Source organism: Magnolia sinica, chromosome 6 (assembly GCF_029962835.1).
Source record: "Magnolia sinica isolate HGM2019 chromosome 6, MsV1, whole genome shotgun sequence".
NCBI lineage: Eukaryota > Viridiplantae > Streptophyta > Magnoliopsida > Magnoliales > Magnoliaceae > Magnolia > Magnolia sinica.
In genome coordinates, this window is record NC_080578.1 from 32593979 (window position 1) to 32610712 (window position 16734).

Consider the following 16734-nt stretch of genomic DNA (forward strand, 5'->3'; position numbering starts at 1 on the left):
TCATCATTACATGTAAGGGGCATGGTGATGATGCCATCATCATGATTGTTTTAGATAAATGCACTAACTGGAATGGCCCCACGACATGTGGTCCACGGCCATGATGATGCGCAGGCCACATCTCACACTCTAAGTATCAGATTGGCGCACGAGTTGCAGCGTTGGAACCACGGTGACGATGCGGTCATGATGGCATTGGTCTTGGGTTGAGTCAGCTCAAGTTTATAGGATGCGATTTAGGGTCGCTTGCAAATGCTATCTACACGTCGCGGGTCATCGAAATTCGACGGAGAGGATCGAGGGATCCTAAGGAATGGAATGGTACTAGAACACAGGCCTAACATTTAGAGTAGTGCCATGTGACTACATGCTCATCATAGGTTGGGATGGCTCACCCATGGAGGATGATCAAAGCTTAAGGGCTGAAGATTTAGCCCATGTTAGGAGATTGGGCTAGCCTTTACCTTGATGATGATTGAGGATTAAGTGTTTATTGGACTGGACTAGGGAGTTAGGCTCTACTTGAAGAATAATGGGAGTTGAGGATCTGGGTTCATTCCTTGAACGATGACTAGCTGACTAGAGCTGGTTGGACTAGACTAGTGAGCGAGGCTCCTCCTGTGGAGGATGACGACTTACTGGAAGTTGACCCTAATATGGTCAGGACATGCGGCATGACAATCGGTGTTGGTCCCCTTTCATAGAGGATGATGGGTTGACTAGAAGAAATCTTTAACTTGGCTAGTGTATACACCACATCCCTAACATGAGAAATCTATACAGTTTAATTTAGACCTATAGAACGAGATGACTTAAAACAAACATTTGTAGAATGCATAGCAGATAAACTGAAGTTACTACACCAAAAACACCTCAGAATTCAAGTTCATTACGAAAGAATGAATTTAATTCTTATTATTCATTGCTAAAATTGAATCTCATGGTGTCTTAGTGGAAGAGAACCTATGCATTCCAATGTCAGCATTGAAAATTCACCTGTGGTTTAATGAGATTACCATGGTTGCGCATCAGGAAGCTTGGCGAAGCTAAGGAATGAAGGTTATGTCCTAAAGGGGAGGTGAATAGGACCAAATAAAAATTTTATCTTTTTAAATCACAATTGCCTGTAAATTAAGTTAAGGCAATTAACTACATGGCTTCCAAGACAATAGAGGTTCTAATCACAAAGACTGCAAATGATAAGCCAATTAAGCAACTAGTTTATAACATGAAAGTGTACATGTGTGTGTGAGTGTGATATTCTAACTATCAAGTCCTAGCATTCATCCAATCATGCATACAAATAATTAAATATTTGATCATATAGACATATAATTAAGCAAGTGCGAAGATGACAAACCCAAACTCAAGCATGTATAATTGTTCAGTTTCCATACTCCGCTTCTAACAGACACACTCAACCCATGAGTGTACCAGATTTTACTATCGGAGGTTTTAAATCAGGTTAACCTCTAACCTTTATAATCCTACATAAGGAATGGCTCTTGCAAGAGACTTTATGTAGTTTTCTATAGGCTCGCCACAAACCTCGGTCTGACATAAGAACCTACTAACGTACACACCCATCGGAGGCTCCCACAAAAGACTTTAGTTAGTTTTCCATAGGCTAACCAACAAACCTAATCGTAGTTTAAGGACTTACGTTTACTCCCAGCGGGAGGTTCCCACAGCAACCAACATGTACGAACTCGTGTTCGGTGGCCTACACAAGGACTTGATTTAGGACCTACACAAGAGCAAACATTCGACACAAGAACCTAAGTTTAGGCCCTATATGTAACACCCCGAACATTTCAATACCCAAGTATTAAAAGTTCTTCAGTATTATTATGAAATTGAACATAATATGTACTTGCGTACGATATCAACCTTACCATCCTAGCAGTACATCTATTCTCCAAACACGAATTTAATTATTGGGAATGATCTCCATCCATAGAGTAACTATCTGATCGTTGATTTTCGAGATATGATCATTATATAACCAAATATCCTTGTTTAACTATCATAACCAATAGATCCAAGTATCAGATTGATGATAAATAACACTTAACTATTATATCATAGTTGATATGGTCCACCTAAGCCTTGGATCTGCCCTATTTTCTATCCTTTACCTTAATATGGTCTTGTAAGATAGAAGTACGGACTGGATTCGTCAAAGGCATCCACTATGGACCCCACATGCAAGGTGCATGTGCACAGAACACGCTCACCTGCAGTACACTAAATCCTTGAGCAGGGTCAAACTAGGTTTGACCTATGTTTTTTAATGAAAGAGAGAGTCCTCTCTCTAACAATGTTCCCATTGCAATGAGATTCAAATGGATGCCGCTGGCATCACTTATGGGCCACCAACTCGTCTTAGATGATAGATCTGAACCGTCCATCAGGCACGGACGGACCTTCCAATAAAATCCTAGAAGAATACTTACTAGAAGGAAAGCAAAAGTAAACGTCCGTTCATTCGGACATTAAGGAAATCACATTAAGAACAAACCGATGGGCCACCCAGAATCAATCTAAACCTACCCTCTTGGATCGAGATCTCAAGACAAAGCAAATGGAAGGATTGGATTTCCAAGATACCCGAGATCATGGGCCCCACCAAGTAGTGCAAACAGACCTATTCTGCAACCAACGTAGGCAGAGAAAGAATCAGATGTGTTTGGACTCTCTACATGCAAGGTGATCGAAATTGAACTCGTTGCTTCGATCTGAACCATTCACACTACAAAAAGGTGGGACCTGATCCCTCCCACATCAACAATTATGATTGGAAACAAAAAAAAAAAGCCAGCATGCTGCCTCCGATCGTGTTGTGCAGAAAAACAAGGATTCGAGAAGGTGGTACAATACACGGCATAGGGCTTATGCACAAGTTTACGCAAGAAACTTTTGGAATGTCTTAAGCCTATGAAAACCCCTCTTGTCCGATGGTGGGAGAGGATAGTTAACGAAAAGAAAGAAAAGAAAAGAGAGAAAGAGAGACCGAGAGGAAGTTTTCTCTACTGGACGTACCGGCAAGGAAAGAAACAAGATAGAGAGATAGAAATAGAAGAAAGGGAGGAAAGAAAAGGAGGAACCGGTTATCTAGCTGCTGCTCCTAAATACAAATCAAGTCCCCATCTAGTTCTTTCTTTCTCTTTTTCAAAGGCCAGATTTCTTTCCTTTTTCCTAACAATGGGAATAAAGAATATGTCACGCCCCAAACTCAAAAATCGGGCTCACAGAATTCTTGATCGTCGAATCCAGTGCCGACAACCTCCATAGTGCCCCATTCTCTGCTCCCGACACCCATATGCCAAATTCTAATCCTGAGATCCTATAAGGATTTTTCAATGTACATTTAACTCGTATTAAGCATAATCATAAGTTTACCCAAATCACAAAGGCAACATCATCATCACATATCCACTAATATAAACATTTGAGTACAGTGCTGAAAGGGAAATACATATGTTGAAAGTCAAAGCTCCAAAAGACAGCTGCATGCTCCAAGCTCAATGCTGCTGCGACCTAATACCACCCGCATGTATCTATCGTGCATAAGCTTATAGAAAGCTTAGAGGGTGGTGAAAGTGTGCGCGCAAGATTAATGCCAAGCACACAAATATTAGAGTAAGCAAAAATACTGGCAAATCCATAAATCATACAATATTAAAGTATGCAATGCAGATCAGCTATGCAAATGCAGAATCATAGAGAGCTAAACATCAGATAAAGAGGATGCAATACAATATACAATTCCTGGCAAGCCCATAATACCATCAACCGTATTCAGGATATGCAATACAGAAGCATAGTAAACAAAACGCTATGAGTTGAGGATACAATGCAATATGTGGTGCGAATGAAATGACCAAGCTGGGTGTGAAGTCAAGATGATAGTACGTAATATCGCAGGATATGAGGTCCATCACAAGGGACTTCTATCCAAACCAGTCACATACCTAAATTTGGATAGTTAGACTCAATGTGGTAAACTCCTGATCTCAAGTTGGTCGCGTGCCCCAACTAAAATCCTGGCCATTATGAAGATACACATAACAATTAGCTACGCACCACCAGCTCGAGTGGATAGTGAATAATGAATGAATGAGCATGCAACTCCTACTCAATAAATCAACATATCAGTATCGTACATCTCTGGGAACATTACCAGGGTCTACTACACTTGACGCCACCTGTCGCCCCATCAAGTGCACAACTAGGTCAGTGGAAGAGACCTCACTATCCGCTTGCTAGCAATATACTAATACCTACCCGACTCTTTGATAGCGAATCCATTTATAAGCTGGTCAGACTTAGCCAGCATCACCTACTCTCTCAGGTGGGTAAGGCCACACCCCCTCCTAACCGACCACAACATAGTGGGGGATGCGGCTTACTGGTATTTGGCACTCAAGCGCTCATGTATCCACTCAGTCTAGACGTTAGGGCATCCTCTGGTACGTAAAGGGTTTAAGGACTTTCACCCAGAAATATCTATGGCATCCCATGTCGAAAAAAGATTTCTAGTGTCTTATCTGGCCATCCACAATATGCCCATGGAGGTTACGGCCCTCATGTCGTTAGGGCGTACGGTGGTCATATCATAAAATGCGAGATGCATGAGTTACACAATCCAGTCATACATCAATCCTGCGCATACCGTGCACTCATGTGGGACAACTCTACCTATCAAGGAGTACCATAACAACCTGTCAATGGTATATGTAATGGTCAACCACATCTCATATTAAACATGCAGATGATGCGTATGGGCATGTATCATGATGTTATGTTATCACATACTTATAATCGGCATCGATAATCAGCCTAACGAGGACTAAGGGAAGGTCACAATGTGGACATTTAACCATCATTTCCCATCAATGTGGACATGCAACCAACATTGCTCCCAAGGAGTGACCCTCATAGGGCCAAACATATAGTGGGCCCAATGGCCTCACACAAGGGCCTCATATACAATCTCAATGAGCCTTACACAAGGATCTCATACATCACAATGGGCATTACGCAAGGATCTCATACATCGCAATGGGCCTCATCACATGAGCCTCGTATATATCATAATAGGCCCTATACACGGGCCACATATACATCACAATGGGCCTCATTACATGGGCCGAATATACATCACAATGGGCCTCATATTTAGGCCACATATACACCAAAATGGGCCGCATCTCAGGGGCCTAATACACATTACATCAGGCCTCATCAAATGGGCTACAAATACATCATATTGGGCCTTACCAAATAGGTCACAAATACATCACCTGGGCCTTATATACATCAAGTGGGCCACATCACATAGGCCACACCAATGGGCCTCATATACATCAAGTGGGCCGCATCCACGGGTTGCACCAATGGCCTCATATACATCAAGTGGGCCGCATCAATGGACCACACCAATGAGCCTCATATACATTAAGTGAGATGCATCAATGGACAGCACTAATGGGCCTTATGTACATCAAGTGGGCCGCATCAATGGACCACACCAATGGACCTCATATACATCAAGTGAGCCGCACTAATGGGCCTCATATATCAAGTGGGCCGCATCAATGGACCGTACCAATGGGCCTCATATACATCAAGTGGGATGCATCAATGGACCGCACCAATGGGCCTCATATACATCAAGTGGGATGCATCAATGGGCCACATACATTCCTGAAAAGGAATCATATCGAAAGATCATCTGGATCGAACCACAATTAGCAGTGGAGATAATGATTTCCACTGTTGAAACTCCACAGGGTCCACCATAACGTTTATTTTCCATCCAATCTGTTCATACGGTTATAAGGACATGATTTAAGAGGAAAAAACAAATATCATTTCGATCCAAAACTTCTGTGATCCCTATAGGATTTCATTGGTGGGCGTTCAACTCTCCACTATTTTTTGTAGTGTGGTCCACCTGATAGATCTATCTCATTTTTAGTCTCAGGCCTTGAGATGAGCTTGCCAATTGGATGGACAATTTAGATATAATACATGCCTCATGATTAGGACCCATAGAAATGCTGATATACATATAGCAGGTATGTAGCCCATGGGTCCCCACCGTCCAGATGGACGACTAGGATATAATACATACAACATGGTGGCATTCAACCGTCCAGCTTGTTGGACGGTGGAGATACAACACAGACATCATGGCGGGGTCCACATCCCATGTGGATGGTATAGATGAAACACTTACATTGTGGTGCAACTCACTGTCCAACAATCTGGATGGTGGAGATAAGATATATATATATATATATATATATATATATATATATATATATATATATCATGGTGTGGTCCATGGTCCAGATGGATAGACGGTGTGGATGATATCTATACATCAGGTGGGTCCCACCATCCAGCCAACTGGATGGTGTGGATGAAACCCACAAATCTGCTGACATCAAAACCACAGCTATGTAGCTGTGTGACATGCCAATCCATTCTAGACAGGTGGGTCCCACGTGGGGCCCACCATAGCATACGTATATGATGTATATATATTACATTATATGATATTTATTTTCCTTTTCTTTTTCTTTTTTAAAACAAGCCAGCATCCAGGCCTGTGGCCTTCCCAATTTAGACAGATGGTGTAGATATAAAACACTTACATCAAGGTGGGTCCCACCATCCCACACGTGTGGGGTAGGCCCCATGCGTCCAAATGGACGGACGGTTGGATATAACTCATACAACATGGTGGGCTCTATGCAGCACCGTCCATTACTAGACGGTGTGAACACAACATACAAAAGGTGTCCCCACCCCACACGTGTGGGTAGGTCCCACTCACCTACAAAATGGACGGTGTAGATAAAACAAATTCATCATGGTGGTTGTCCTGTACGGATGGCCTGGATAAAATATTATAATATATATATATATATATATTATAACATATATATATATATATATCGAACGTCTAGCTCTAGACATCCTGTAACAAACGGTTTGGATTTACAGTAGCCATACAGCTGCACGTCTCCATGGCAGGTGGGTCCAACGTATGTGTGGGCCACACGTGTCATCAAGGTGGGTCCACGTTCTGCATCAAACTGATATTTGTATTTTCCTTCATCTAGATCTGTACAGGCAGACAGGCACTAGACGCCAGCGAGGTGGGCCCCACGGATGGGACAGCGTGGATCATACATCACAGTGGGGTCCACGACACATGGGAAAGAGAGAGAAAGAGGGGGAGAGAGAGAGAGATGTGTGAAGGGGAGGGACCCCGCCACTATGGGCCCTTCCTAAACAATGCATACATCAAGTGGGTCCCATCACAAGTGGGCCCACAAGTACAAATCAATGGTGGAAATCCTAAGATCACCCACCGATTCCACTTCTTCTAGGCTCCTCGGACTCCTTAGCTCATATGCTCAACATTTGATGGTGGATGATGAAGTTTGGATGGTAGAGATGAGAGTTTTTGGGGTAGGGAAGTGGGCCACACACAAAGCTCTCCTTGCTCTCCTCAGAGCTTGGACATCCACTCCTTGGGAAGCTTGGAAATGGAGTGAGAAAATGAGAGAGGAGTGGCGTGTATGACATGGGAGGCATGAGTCTCATTGACTTATTGGTAAGAAAGAAATGGCTAGGCATGGGTGTTGTTGACTTTGTGTGAGAGAAGGATGGGTAAGGTATGGGTTGTACTTAACTTGATTGATTGATGGATTAATGTGATGTTTGGTAGAGATTCTCTTGGAATTTACAAAGCGCGACGTTTTCCTCAAGATAAACGCAGGCCCACCAACTCATAGACTGGGTATCGCATCAGCACGCGAGACACGGTATTGGAACCGTGGCGATGACGCGGTCGCAAGGGTACAAGTCTCGGGTTAAGTCGATTTAGATCGATAGGATGCGACTCAGAGTTGCTCATAAACGTCAATTACAGATCACGAGTTGTCAAATTTTGACAAGGGGACCACGGGAATCTATGGAATGGTACGGTTTAGGATATAGGTCTTACAAAATACCACCATGTCGAACTGAGTCTACTTGATTTATCAATGAAGCTTCTGAAAACCCTCTAAACATATATTGAGTTTGACACATACTCTAAAAAAATCCAATCAAGAGAAATTAGGGTAAAGGTCGAAGTACCTCTCAGCATTTGATCTTAGGAGGTGACAATTAAATAGCGCAAGATGAGGGTTTTATCCTTTAAGCTTACGAACTTTAAGTTGATATGCTTTATCTTACCTATTACATACTATGTTTTCATGTTGTTGTGGTTTCCTTCTTGCAATTATTTAATTTATCATCAACAATTTTCTACCCTTTTGGGAATTATGATATGATGTTTATTACAAGTGATCTTTATAAATTTATGTGGAGTGATGGATACAGGCCTTGCCCTTGCCTTTATCAATTTGTTGAGTTAGCCCTTGCTACTCTTCTCTTTATTGAGTTGGTCGTTACCACTCTCCTTATTATTGAGCTGGCCATTTGCCACTCTTCTATTTGTTAAGTTAGCCATTGCTACTCTTTTGTTATTGAGTTGGCCATTGCCACTCGTCTCTTTGCTGAGTTAGCTATTACTACTCATCTCCTTTATTATGTTAGCCTTGTGCTATTTACCCTTATGACTTGGGCATGTGTCTTGGATTCCAAAATTCTCATTATTCAATGGGTTTCTCTATTGGGTGCACATACTATGATGGATATCCCACTTCTAGTGATCGAATAAATATCATGGATGTAATGCGTTTTCGATAGCGGCCCCTGGGGTGACACATAATTCCATGTTTCATCAGTTGTGGTGCACAAATTGATATAAGTAATTCGCAACGCGTGTTACATCACTTTCGGCATTAGATGTCACAAATATTTACTTTATGAACAAATCATGTTAGATAATTCATCCAGTCATATGTTGTGTTTATCTTGGGATAATTGTGTAAAACTATGTTAAACGTGGGACATGCCGGCGAATCTCCATAAAATGGGATGCGGGGTGAGTCGGATAACTCTAATTTTCGTAGAATGGCATGCATCTCATGTAGATTTCTTACATGTTGAGTATCAAATATTACATATTTTTTCCTATTTATATCTTGATTTTATGAACATGATACTACTTAATGTTATATTTTATACATGTTTGTGTTGCAAGGTGAATCCGAGAGCTTGGTTTGAAAAGAATGTTAAAAGCATGGATTTGATGCTTGAGAATTACCAAGGCAAAGGATGGATCTTAAGAGACCAAGATTAAAGAATTCACATGCTAAAGATCCACGGAAACCAAGTGAGGAATGAGGAGACTTGAAGATTTGAAGTGAAGAAAAGGAATTTGCATGAATCTTGACTAGCCTTAGCTTTGGCTCGACTAGCATAGGAAATTTTAGCTCGAACTCTAGCAACATTATCTTCTAAATTCGCGCAACTCTTGACCAGTCGAATGTGACTCTCAACCCGAGGGTTACATAACTGCGTAAATTTGATGCGATTTCTGAACTTTTCCAACTCGGTGCGAAAGTTGGAGTTCCTCAACCATAAATAGGAGTTCTTAGGATGCTCCAAAGGATATTTTAGGGTTTGAGGAGAGGAGAAAAGGGTGGAACTGCCGTTCGGGAGTTTTTCTTCTTCTTCCTTAGTTGGTTTTTATGTTTTATTTAAGAGATTTTGGTTTAATCATCTCTATGGTTCGTTAAACCTCTTAGCTAAGGCTAAGAGGTGAAGCTTGTAGTGTGATTAAGATATTTACTTTGCTTTGATTCATGTTTTTATTAAACCTCATTAATTCTAATTTGATTATAAGGAATATTTTCAGTTTTTAATAGTTTGTTGTGATTCAAATTACAATAGATCTGTAATAGCTTTGAATATCTTCTTTTTCTTATTTGAGATTGTGGGATTGGTAAATCTTGTTGTTTGTCATTGTTTCCTGGGCATGGTTGGGTGACGGAATCCCTTGCAATCTTCACAATTCTCCTCCATTGATGACTAGTTCAATGGAAATTCAGAGATTTGATCATCTAATCTTCTAATTGGATAAGATATGACTCCAATCTCAATTGTGTCTCTTGAATCAAGTAAGGCAGCATCCTGATAGTTACAAGTGGATTCTTGGCACCCTAGCTCCCACCTTTAAATTCACAAGTTTCAATTACATCATTCACAATACTCTTTCCAATTATTCAGATTTAGATTTACTTCTTCTTCTAGTTCTAGTTCTAGCTACCTTCATAAACGTATGAGGTTAGTCCCTGTGGATTTGTCCTTGGTCTCACCGAGTTATTACTACAGTGCGACCCTACACTTGGGGTTGTGAACAGGGTTTTTGGCACCGTTGCCGGGGACTACGACTACATTTTTCTGAGATTAATTGGTATTAGAATTAGGATAAAATTAGGATTTTTTTTCCTATTTTTAGGTTAGGATTTGTTTTATGTATTTGTTTTTAGAAACTAACTTGGTTTTCTGTCTTGTAGGATCCTAACCTAGCAATCTCTAATCCGGTAACCTCTTTCCAAATCTCTCTTTTCTTATTTTACATTTCTAAATTGCTTTAGTCTCTCTCTAGTTTTCTCTTTAGGTTTTAGTTAGATATTGAAATTGAGGGCTGTTCACAACCCCAAGTGTTGGGTCGCGATGTAGTAATAATCTCAGTGAGACTGAGGTCGAATCCACAGGGACTAAACTTGTACGTTTCTGAAAGTAACTAAAACTAAAACTCAAAGAAGATGTAAATCTAAAATAAATTGAATAATTGTGATTAAAGTGAAAACTATCAATTAAAAAGAACTAGGGTGCCAAGGATCCACTTGTAGCTTCTCAGGATGCTACCTTACTTGATTAAGGAAATCCAACTGAAATTAGAGTCCTATCCTATCCAATTGAAAAAAAAAAAAGATAATTGAATCTCTGAACTTGTCATAACCTAATCTCAACGAATGAGAATTGTGAAGATTGGAAGTGATTTCATCATCCAACCATACCTAGGAGACAATGGCAAACAATAGGATATACCAATCCCACAACCAATCATAGGATAATTGTGAAGATTAGGAAGGATTCCATCACCCTACCATGCCCAAGGGACGATGGTGAACAACGAGACTTACTAATTTCACAATATCAAATCAAGAAAAGAACATATTCAAAGTAATTACAGATCTATAGTAATTTGTCACAACAAACAATTAAAAACTAAAAATATTTCTTAAATAAGAACTTGAATCCATAAGGTTTAATAAAAGCAAACATCCCAATCACACTACAAGCTTCACCTCTTAGCCCTAGCTAAGAGGTTTAGCCAACCATAGACATGATTGAACTAAAATCTTTTAAGAAAAGCATAAAAACAACTAAGGAATAAGAAAAAAGACTCTTAGCGACGGCTCTTCACGCTTTTGTTCCACTCCCTAAACACTACAAGATGCCTAGGAACATCCTAGGAACTCCTATTTATTGTTGTGCCACACCCTCTTCCGAACCGACCTTGAAAATTCTCAAACCAACCTTGGAGTCGCCTCAAAATTACGCAGTCCGTGTGCTGTCTACGTAACCTTCGACGAGTCAAAGCAGATCTTCGACGAGTCAAAGGATACCTTCAACAAGTCGAAGGTAATCTTCAATGAGTAGCACATTGAAAACCTAAGCCTAATGAATCAATGAGGATGAGAGATGCAGATCAAAATTCAAGTAGTACATTGGAAAATCAGAGTACGCAGTGAAAGTGTGATGGGCCACGTAGACTCATCCTTTATAAGAATACAAGAGTACGTGAGATTTTCCATGAGTCTAAAATGATCGGGATTATGAACAATGGAACCATACTTAAGTGAAATTTACACGGTTTGACTCAAATTCTAAAGTCCTCACAAATTTCAATGACCCAATGCCTTGATCAAGCAAATGATAGAGATGTAACAGGATTACGAATTAATACCGGTAGATCCTTCATACTGCGCAGGCAAAGGAACTTTGTATCGGGCTCAAACCCACTACGACCATCTATTCGTATTACCTCAAACACAGGAAGTAGGGAATCCTTAGAGGCATGAAAAATTACTCAGATAATGGAAGTACTAAATTTTGGGGGTGAAATTATGTTTAAGGGGGTTAGATTCTAACGCCCCAAACTTTTTGCCACTCGAGCATCGAAAGTTCTCAAGCGTTACCATAAGATTTAACATAATATATACGTGTGTATGATACTAATCTAACTATCCAAACCTTACATCTATTCCCTGACATGAACCTAACCATTGTGAATGATCTCCACTCATAAATCCAGCAATCGGACCATCGATTTTAGGACAAGATCATCCATGATGATTTGACACATAAACCATCTCTTAAATGAATTGACAAGTAAACCCTTCATCCATGATAATTTAGATATAAGTTCTTTCATAAGAATCACTTAGAAACGTACCTACAACCATGTGGAACCATTAGATTTCACAAAACTCTTAGATCAACATTAATTATGGAAATGTCATTAACCTAGACCCCTGAATTCTAGATCATGTAGTTCCCACCATCCAATTAATGTGAAATTTTATACCATGCCTAGGAATCGTAAATTAACTATACATATCCAATTTCAACCCTTAAATCATTATAAAAGTGACTCAATTGACAAATCAGCCCCTTGACCGTTGATTTTGGTGTCCATCGAGTAAAGAAGGGCCATGGGCAGGTGTAGTAGGATATTGCTCTTCGTCTATGTCTATATGATCTTTTAGACAGGTCGAATGACAAATAAACATCACTGCAGGACATAAATAGGTTTCAATGGTGGAAATCATAATGCTCACCATTTCATGTATAATGGCCCATCTGATCTTTGGATATGCATCAATTTTGGGCTCGTCCCCTCACAGGGGCTGACAAAAAGAATGGATGGAACGGATTGCCCCAAAACATCACCGTGGACCCCACCATAATTCTGCTAGTATACACGCGCAAGTGCATCTGCAATGGACTACGCTAGCATTCGAGTCAAAACATGTTTGACCCGACGAATTTCACAAAAGGAAAGGAAACTCGTTCCTTTCGCACGTTAGCAACGGACGATCGTCCGCTATGATGATGATGGGCTACCATCATTGTTCATAACCCTAAGTGTAGGGTCACGATGTAGTAATAATCTTGGTGAGAACGAGGTCGAATCCACAGGGACGTGAGTATTCTGAAAGCAACTAGAAGAAGAACTAGAAAAAGATCTAAAACTAATTCTGAAGTCATTGAGAGAGTAATTGTGATTAAAGTAATTAAAACTAAGGAATTTAAAGGTGGGAACTAGGGTTTCCAAGGATTCACTTGTAGAGATCAGGGAAATCTATTACTTGATTCAAGGACACAACTGAATTCAGAGTCCTATATTATCTAGTTGGAAGATATAGCAATTAAAATCAATCTGAACTTCCTTTGACCCAATTCTCAAAAGAGGAGAATTATGATAATTGGTAGGGATTCCATCACCAAACCATACCCATGAGACGATGGCAAACAACAAGATTTACTAATCCCATAATTTCAAAACATGCAAAGAAGATACCTAAAGCTATTGCAGATCTACTATAATTTGAGTCATAATAAACCATTAAAAACTGAAAGTATTCTTTTAAAATAAACTAGAATCAAAGTAAGTTCATCACAAACATGAATCAAAGCAATAAAAACATCCCATCATGCTACAAGTTCAGCTCTTAGCCTTAGCTAAGAGGTTTAGCCAACCATAGACATGATTGGATCTAAAACCCAAGAAAAAACTAAAGAGAAAGAGAAGAAAAACGCTTCGTGATGACTCTCTACCCTTGTGCTTTGCTCCTCTAAACCCTAGATGATTCCTCAAATTTACACAGTTTCGATGCCATCGAAGTGTCTTCAATATTATCGAACAGTCTTCCATATATTGAAGATCGGTCCAGAACTGTCCAGTGATTTTGGCCTGAAATCCTGAATTTCTCGATGCTATCAAAGGGTCTTCGATATGTTCTTCAATACTATTTACAAGTCTTTGATACATTGAAGGCCATTCTGGAAGTTTTCTAAAACTAGACTTTTTTGGCTCCGGAATTTGTTTTCAGGACAATTTTCAGGCTTTCTTTTCTTCACTTCAATTCTTTGATTCTCTTCCTTCATCACTTGGTTTCCTTGGATCTTTGGCATGTGAATTCTTCAATCTTAGACTCCTGAGATCCATCCCTTGACTTGGTGATTCTTGAGCTTTAAATCGACACTTTTGGCATTGTTTTCAATCTAAGCTCTTAAATTCACCTTGCAACACAAACATGAGTAAAATAGAACATTAAGCGTTATCATGTTCAAAAAACCAAGATATAAATGGGGGATAATATGATTATTTGATCCTCAACACAATCCCCAACCAGCATTTTGCTAGTCCTGAGCAAAGTATGCGAAAAATGAACTTTAATGCGTAATGTTTAAACCTTTTTGAGAAAACAATCATTTGTGTAATCAAGCATGAATGAGTAGACTCAATGATGAGAAAGTGAGATTTTGAAAACCTAGAGCCGAATCACATAAGCAATTAATCGATAAGTCCTTTATCCATTAATTCAGAGCATAGTTCGCATATCAAATTTTGCAATGTGCTCAGTGAAAATACTATCTTTTCATAATGTTAGTCATGCTCATCACTTTAGGATTGGTTGAAAACTCAAGTACTGATTCCGAACTTATCCGTTTTTCCTTCTTTTTCCAAAATTTGATTTTATTTCAACGGTCATTTGTATTCATTCAGTCTTTTCATCTTTTGTCTTTATTTTCAAATTTTTCATTCTTTTTCAAACTTTTTCAGTCTTTTCACCATACATGACCTTTCTGTCGATCTCCTATTTTTTTAACTGGTCCTTTTTTTTTCTTTTAAGGTGGATAAAATTCTTCAAACTCGGTTCTCAATATCTTTCAATGATCATCATACTAACAATTAGAAAATCTAGTACTATTCATAGAAAATAATTTGAATATGTCTTGTGATTTAGATTAACATAATATTCAAACTTCTTCTTGATCAATTGAGTGTAAGGACTATAAGTGATAGGCTACTTAGTTGATCAAACTCCAATAATTCAAAATTCGCTTCCTATCTTATCTTTATACTCAAAACAGTCTTAAATACACAACTGGTCATTTTCCAAACAGATAAACATTGAAAAAAATTTCAAAAATTTTACAAAATTTGTACAATACTGAGAAAACACTGATTAGTTTACGAAATCTCTCATCCCCAACCTAAAATCTACATTATCCTCAATGTAAAAGAAATAAGCATGATTTGCAAGAGAGACAATTGAAGGAGAAGTGATGGAACGATAGTACCTGATGAAGGAATTTTGAGGCTTTTTCCAAAGGATCTCAGCGTGAAGGTGGGTTAGCATAAGAATTAAACAACCGAAAAGAAAAATATCTTAAATAAATGGAAAGCAAACTATCCTAAATAGCGAAAGTAAACTAGCCTAAACAGCGAAAAGAAAACTATACTAAACAAGGAAAGCAGGGAAAAACTACTCAATCATGTAGCAAGGTTCTTCCTCCGGCCAGTATCTTGATAAATTCCTCAGTAGATTTCTCAATAAGATCATCCAAATTCCCTTTTTACAATAGACTTGGATGCCCTAGAGCATGAATTTCCAGAGAAATTTATGGACCTTAACAAAAAATTATCATTGAATCACCTGAAGTATCCAAAGTATATATGATTCACCTGTGACAGAAAAAGTTTCAATGATAGAACTCCATGATGAATCAGAGATTACAAGCAGATAAAATTTAGAAAAATTCTCAGTAGGTGATGTAGTCTCAACACATTCCGAAGTTTCAGACTTCAATTTAATTTTCAGCTCCTCCTCCTTTAATGGTAAAAACTCAGGATCTGGGGAATGAGGGGCTTTAGAATAAGGGTTCTCTCAGTCAGTAACAACTATTGAGGTATTGTCTTACAAGGCATCCACTATTTCTTTTATCATATTATCATTTGGATCTTCATAATGCGCCAAGCAATCTTCTAGAAAGCTAGGAGATTCAGTTGAGAGAGACGCATTCTCCACATTAAAATCTATAATGATATGCTTAAGGACCCCATCGTCTTCAAAATTAGATGGAAGCATGCTCTCTTGCTCCTGCCTTACACAGACTTTAAGGCCTATATCCTAGTCTGTACTATTCCTTAGACTCATGCGATCCTCCTCGTCGAATTCTGGTAACCCGCAACCTATAATTGGCATTTGTGCGTGGCTTGAGTCGTTTTCCATAAATCTGAGTCAACTCGACCTGAGACTTATACCATTGCGGCCGTGCCGTCACTGCGGTTCCAACGCTGCGTCTCGCGCACCTATGCAATACCCAGGCCGGGAGTTGTAGGCCCACGTTTATATCAAGAAAATGTCGTATGTTAAAAATCCCAAGAAGAGAATCTCTACAATCTCCCAAATCAATCACATTAATCAATTCAAGTACACCCATCACTCACCCAAACCTCTCTTTTCTCCAAAGTCAAATAACCCATACCCCTTAACTCAAGTACACCTATCACACCCATCCCTTTCCCTTACATCCCCTCACTCTCTCTCATTCTCCACCCATTCTCCTAAGCAACTCAAGGAGATGACATGTCCAAGGGAGAGGAGAAGCTAGGTGTGGCCCACTTCCTACCCCCTCAATCCCCACCATCCAACCCTTCTATTCTCATCATCCTCCATC